Raw genomic sequence first — 7,420 nt, 5'->3', positions numbered from 1 at the left:
GTGTTGCACGGGAGAATGTGAAAAGTTTTCATATGTAGTAAAAACCTGAGAAATCCGTCCGTTTTCGTCATTTGTTATCGAATCGACTTAAAACCAGATCGTCACATTGGCCGCTCTTCTCTCTGAAACGGTTGTACTTATCGTCTGCAAAGCTATGTCACGTGTTGCCGTAGGCGGAAACAGGAAAAGCACCATAGTAGAACACAGACGAAGCTTCTAAGTTGATGTAATAGCCAGTAAGAAGTAGTACAATTCAAGTATTAGGTATCGATTATTGACTTTTTAACTGGCTTTGGTGCCTTGGCCATGAGCTAGGACCTTGACATTCTGCATGAAAGGAGGACTAGCAGCCGAGTTGCACGGGAGAATGTGAAAAGTGTTCATATGTAGTATAAACATGAGAAATCCGTCCGTTTTCGTCATTTGTTATCGAATCGACTTAAAGCCAGATCGTCTCATTGGCCGCTCTTCTCTCTGAAACGGTTGTACTTATCGTCTGCAAAGCTATGTCGCGTGCTGCGGTATGCGGAGACACTAAAATCACCATAGTAGAACACAGATGAAGCTTCTAAGTTGATGCAATAGCCAGTAAGAAGTAGAACAATTCAAGTTTTTGGTATCGATTATTGACTTTTTAGCTGGCTTCGGTACCTTGGACATGAGCTAGGACCTTAAGATTCTGCATGAAAGGAGGACTAGCAGCCGAGTTGCACGTCAGAATGTGAAAAGTGTTCATATGTAGTAAAAGCCTGAGAAATCCGTCCGTTTTCGTCATTTGTTATCGATCCGACTTAAAGCCAGATCGTCACATTGGCCGCTCTTCTCTCTGAAACGGTTGTACTTATCGTCTGCAAAGCTATGTCGCGTGCTGCGGCATGCTGAGACACTAAAAGCACCATAGTAGAACACAGATCAAGCTTCTAAGTTGATGTAATAGCCAGTAAGAAGTAGTACAATTCAATTTTTAGGTATTGAATATGGACCTTTTAGCTGGCTTTGGTGCCTAGGACATGAGCTCGGACCTTAAGATTCTGCATGAAATAAGGACTAGCAGCCGAGTTGCACGGGAGAATGTGAAAAGTGTTCATATGTAGTAATAACCTGAGAAATCCGTCCTTCTTCGTCATTTGTTATCGAATCGACTTAAAGCCAGATCGTCACATTGGCCGCTCTTCTCTCTGAAACAGTTGTGCTTATCGTCTGCAAAGCTATGTCGCGTGTTGCCGTAGGCGGAAACAGGAAAAGCACCATAGTAGAACACAGATGAAGCTTCTAAGTTGATGTAATAGCCAGTAAGAAGTAGTCCAATTCAAGATTTAAGAATCGATTATTGACTTTTTAGCTGGCTTTCGTGCCTTGGACATGAGCTAGGACTTTAAGATTCTGCATAATAGGAGGACTAGCAGCCCAGTTGCACGGGAGAATGTGAAAAGTGTTCATATGTAGTAAAAACCTGAGAAATCCGTCCGTTTTCGTCATTTGATATCGAATTGACTTAAAGCCAGATCGTCACATTGGCCGCTCTTCTCTCTGAAACGGTTGTACTTATCGTCTGCAAAGCTAGGTCGCGTGCTGCGGTATGCTGAGACACTAAAAGCACCATAGTAGAACACAGATCAAGCTTCTAAGTTGATGTAATAGCCAGTAAGAAGTAGTACAATTCAAGTTTTAGGTATTGAATATGGATCTTTTAGCTGGCTTAGGTGCCTTGGACATGAGCTAGGACCTTAAGATTCTGCATGAAAGGAGGACTAGCAGCCGAGTTGCACGGGAGAATGTGAAAAGTGTTCATATGTAGTAATAACCTGAGAAATCCGTCCTTTTTCGTCATTTGTTATCGAATCGACTTAAAGCCAGATCGTCACATTGGCCGCTCTTCTCTCTGAAACGGTTGTGCTTATCGTCTGCAAAGCTATGTCGCGTGTTGCCGTAGGAGGAAACAGGAAAAGCACCATAGTAGAACACAGACGAAGCTTCTAAGTTGATGTAATAGCCAGTAAGAAGTAGTCCAATTCAAGATTTAGATATCGATTATTGACTTTTTAGCTGGCTTTGGTGCCTTGGACATGAGCTAGGACTTTAAGATTCTGCATAAAAGGAGGACTAGCAGCCCAGTTGAACGGGAGAATGTGAAAATTGTTCATATGTAGTAAAAACCTGAGAAATCCGTCCGTTTTCGTCATTTGTTATCGAATCGACTTAAAGCCAGATCGTCACATTGGCCGCTCTTCTCTCTAAAACGGTTGTACTTATCGTCTGCAATACTGTGTCGCGTGCTGCGGTATGCGGAGAAACTAAAAGCACCGTAGTAGAACACAGATGAAGCTTGTAAGTTGATGTAATAGCCAGTAAGAAGTAGTCCAATTCAAGATTTAGGTATCGATTATTGACTTTTTAGCTGGCTTTGGTGCCTTGGACATGAGCTAGGACTTTAAGATTCTGCATAAAAGGAGGACTAGCAGCAGAGTTGCACGGGAGAATGTTAAAAGTGTTCATATGTAGTAAAAACCTGAGAAATCCGTCCGTTTTCGTCATTTGTTATCGAATCGACTTAAAGCCCGATCGTCACATTGGCCGCTCTTCTCTCTGAAACGGTTGTGCTTATCGTCTGCAAAGCTATGTCGCGTGTTGCCGTATGCGGAAACAGGAAAAGCACCATAGTAGAACACAGATGAAGCTTCTAAGTTGATGTAATAGCCAGTAAGAAGTAGTCCAATTCAAGATTTAGGTATCGATTATTGACTTTTTAGCTGGCTTTGGTGCCTTGGACATGAGCTAGGACCTTGAAATTCTGCATGAAAGGAGGACTAGCAGCAGAGTTGCACGGGAGAATGTTAAAAGTGTTCATATGTAGTAAAAACCTGAGAAATCCGTCCGTTTTCGTCATTTGTTATCGAATCGACTTAAAGCCCGATCGTCACATTGGCCGCTCTTCTCTCTGAAACGGTTGTGCTTATCGTCTGCAAAGCTATGTCGCGTGTTGCCGTAGGCGGAAACAGGAAAATCACCATAGTAGAACACAGATGAAGCTTCTAAGTTGATGCAATAGCCAGTAAGAAGTAGAACAATTCAAGTTTTAGGTATCGATTATTGACTTTTTAGCTGGCTTCGGTACCTTGGACATGAGCTAGGACCTTAAGATTCTGCATGAAAGGAGGACTAGCAGCCGAGTTGCACGTGAGAATGTGAAAAGTGTTCATATGTAGTAAAAACCTGAGAAATCCGTCCGTTTTCGTCATTTGTTATCGAATCGACTTAAAGCCAAATCGTCACATTGGCCGCTCTTCTCTCTGAAACGGTTGTACATATCGTCTGCAAAGATTGTCGCGTGCAGCGGTATGTGGAGACACTAAAATCACCATAGTAGAACACAGATGAAGCATCTAAGTTGATGTAATAGACAGTAAGAAGTAGTACAATTCAAGTTTTAGGAATCGATTATTGACTTTTAAGATGGCTTTGGTGCCTTGGACATGAGCTAGGACCTTAAGATTCTGCATGAAAGGAGGACTAGCAGCCGAGTTGCACGGGAGAATGTGAAAAGTGTTCATATGTAGTAAAAACCTGAGAAATCCGTCCGTTTTCGTCATTTGTTATCGAATCGACATAAAGCCAGATCGTCACATTGGCCGCTCTTCTCTCTGAAACGGTTGTACTTATCGTCTGCAAAGCTATGTCGCGTGCTGCGGCATGCTGAGACACTAAAAGCACCATAGTATAACACAGATCAAGCTTCTAAGTTGATGTAATAGCCAGTAAGAAGTAGTACAATTCAAGTTATAGGTATTGAATATGGAACTTTTAGCTGGCTTTGGTGCCTTGGACATGAGCTAGGACCTTAAGATTCTGCATGAAAGGAGGACTAGAAGCCGAGTTGCACGGGAGAATGTGAAAAGTGTTCATATGTAGTAATAACCTGAGAAATCCGTCCTTTTTCGTCATTCGTTATCGAATCGACTTAAAGCCAGGTCGTCAAATTGGCCGCTCTTCTCTCTGAAACGGTTGTGCTTATCGTCTGCAAAGCTATGTCGCGTGTTGCCGTAATCGTAAACAGGAAAAGCACCATTGTAGAACACAGATGAAGCTTCTAAGTTGACGTAATAGCCGGTAAGATGTAGTCCAATTCAAGATTTATGTATCGATTATTGACTTTTTAACTGGTTTTGGTGCCTTGGACATGAGATAAGACCTTGACATTCTGCATGAAAGGAGGACTAGCAGCCGAGTTGCACGGGAGAATGTGAAAATTGTTCATATGTAGTAAAAACCTGAGAAATCCGTCCGTTTTCGTCATTTGTTATCGAATCGACTTAAAGCCAGATGGTCACCTAAGCCGCTCTTCTCTCTGAAACGGTTGTACATATCGTCTGCAAAGCTATGTCGCGTGCAGCGGCATGTGGAGACACTAAAATCACCATAGTAGAACACAGATGAAGCATCTAAGTTGATGTAATAGCCAGTAAGATGTAGTACAATTCAAGTTTTAGGAATCTATTATTGACTTTTTAGCTGGCTTTGGTGCCTTGGACATGAGGTAGGACCTTAAGATTCTGCATGAAAGGAGGACTAGCAGCCGAGTTGCACGGGAGAATGTGAAAAGTGTTCATATGTAGTAAAATCATGAGAAATCCGTCCGTTTTCGTCATTTGTTATCGAATCGACTTAAAGCCAGATCGTCACATTGGCCGCCCTTCTCTCTGAAACGGTTGTACTTATCGTCTGCAAACCTATGTCGCGTGCTGCGGTATGCTAAGACACTAAAAGCACCATAGTAGAACACAGATCAAGCTTCTAAGTTGATGCAATAGCCAGTAAGAAGTAGAACAATTCAAGTTTTAGGTATCGATTATTGACTTTTTAGCTGGCTTCGGTACCTTGGACATGAGCTAGGACGTTAAGATTCTGCATGAAAGGTAGACTAGCAGCCGAGTTGCCCGGGAGAATGTGAAAAGTGTTCATATGTAGTAAAAACCTGAGAAATCCGTCCGTTTTCGTCATTTGTTATCGAATCGACTTAAAGCCACATCGTCACATTGGCCGCTCTTCTCTCTGAAACGGTTGTGCTTATCGTCTGCAAAACTATGTCGCGTGCTGCGGTATGCGGAGAAACTAAAAGCACCGTAGTAGAACACAGATGAAGCTTCTAAGTTGATGTAATAGCCAGTAAGAAGTAGTCCAATTCAAGTTTTAGGTATCGATTATTGACTTTTGAGCTGGCTTTGGTGCCTTGGACATGAGCTAGGACTTTAAGATTCTGCATAAAAGGAGGACTAGCAGCCCAGTTGCACAGGAGAAAGTGAAAAGTGTTCACATGTAGTAAAAACCTGAGACATCCGTCAGTTTTCGTCATTTGTCATTCAATCGACTTATAGCCAGATCGTCACATTGGCAGCTCTTCTATCTGAAACGGTTGTACTTGTCGTCTGCAAAGCTATGTCGCGTGCTGCGGTATGCGGAGACACTAAAAGCACCATAGTAGATCACAGATGATGCTTCTAAGTTGATGTAATAGCCAGTAAGAAGTAGTACAATTCAAGTTTTAGGTATCGGTTATTGACTATTTACCCTTCTTTGGTGCCTTGGACACGAGCTAGGAACTTAAGATTTTGCATGAAGGAGGACTAGCAGCCGAGTTGCACGGGAGAATGTGAAAAGTGTTCATATGTAGTAAAAACCTGAGAAATCCGTCCGTTTTCGTCATTTGTTATCGAATCGACTTAAAGCCACATCGTCACATTGGCCGCTCTTCTCTCTGAAACGGTTGTGCTTATCGTCTGCAAAACTATGTCGCGTGCTGCGGTATGCGGAGAAACTAAAAGCACCGTAGTAGAACACAGATGAAGCTTCTAAGTTGATGTAATAGCCAGTAAGAAGTAGTCCAATTCAAGTTTTAGGTATCGATTATTGACTTTTGAGCTGTCTTTGGTGCCTTGGACATGAGCTAGGACCTTAAGATTCTGCATAAAAGGAGGAATAGCAGCCGAGTTGCACGGGAGAATGTGAAAAGTGTTCATATGTAGTAAAAACCTGAGAAATCCGTCCGTTTTCGTCATTTGTTATCGAATCGACTTAAAGCCACATCGTCACATTGGACGCTCTTCTCTCTGAAACGGTTGTACTTATCGTCTGCAAAGCTATGTCGCGTACTGCGGTATTCGGAGTCACTAAAAGCACCATAGTAGAACACAGATGAAGCTCCTAAGATGATGTAATAGCCAGTAAGAAGTAGTACAATTCAAGTTTTAGGTATCGGTTATTGACTTTTTAGCTGGCTTTGGTGCCTTGGACATGAGCTAGGACCTTAAGATTCTGCATGAAAGGAGGACTAGCAGCCGAGTTGCACGGGATAATGTGAAAAGTGTTCATATGTAGTAAAAACCTGAGAAATCCGTCCGCTTTGGTCATTTGTTATCGAATCGACTTAAAGCCAGATCGTCACATTGGCCGCTCTTCTCTCTGAAACGGTTGTACTTTTCGTCTGCAAAGCTATGTCGCGTGTTGCCGTAGGCGGAAACAGTAAAAGCACCATAGTAGAACACAGATGAACCTTCTACATTAATGTAATAGCCAGTAAGAAGTAATCCAATTCAAGATTTAGGTATCGATTATTGACTTTTTAGCTGGCTTTGGTGCCTTGGACATGAGCTAGGACTTTAAGATTCTGCATAAAAGGAGGACTAGCAGCCCAGTTGCACGGGAGAATGTGAAAAGTGTTCATATGTAGTAAAAACCCGAGAAATCCGTCCGTTTTCGTCATTTGTTATCGAATCGACTTAAAGCCAGTTCGTCACATTGGCCGCTCTTCTCTCTGAAACGGTTGTACTTATCGTCTGCAAAGCTATGTCGCGTGCTGCGGTATGCCGTGACACTAAAATCAACATAGTAGAACACAGATGAAGCTTCTAAGTTGATGCAATAGCCAGTAAGAAGTAGAACAATTCAAGTTTTAGGTATCGATTATTGACATTTTAGCTGGCTTTGGTCCCTTGGACATGAGCTAGGAACTCAAGATTCTGCATGAAAGGAGGACTAGCAGCCGATTTGCACGGGAGAATGTGAAAAGTGTTCATATGTAGTAAAAACCTTAGAAATCCGTCCGTTTTCGTCAGTTGTTATCGAATCGACATAAAGCCAGATCGTCACATTGGCCGCTCTTCCCTCTGAAACGGTTGTACTTATCGTCTGCAAAGCTATGTCGCGTGCTGCGGTATGCTGAGACACTAAAAGCACCATAGCAGAACACAGATCAAGGTTCTAAGTTGATGTAATAGCCAGTAAGAAGTAGTACAATTCAAGTTTTAGGTATTGAATATGGATCTTTTAGCTGGCTTTGGTGCCTTGGACATGAGCTAGGACCTTAAGATTCTGCATGAAAGGAAGACTAGCAGCCGAGTTGCACGGGAGAATGTGAAAAGTGTTC

The sequence above is a fragment of the Schistocerca gregaria genome, unplaced genomic scaffold (genome assembly GCF_023897955.1).
Source record: "Schistocerca gregaria isolate iqSchGreg1 unplaced genomic scaffold, iqSchGreg1.2 ptg000199l, whole genome shotgun sequence".
Taxonomy (NCBI): domain Eukaryota; kingdom Metazoa; phylum Arthropoda; class Insecta; order Orthoptera; family Acrididae; genus Schistocerca; species Schistocerca gregaria.
Note: the sequence above shows the minus strand (reverse complement) of the source record.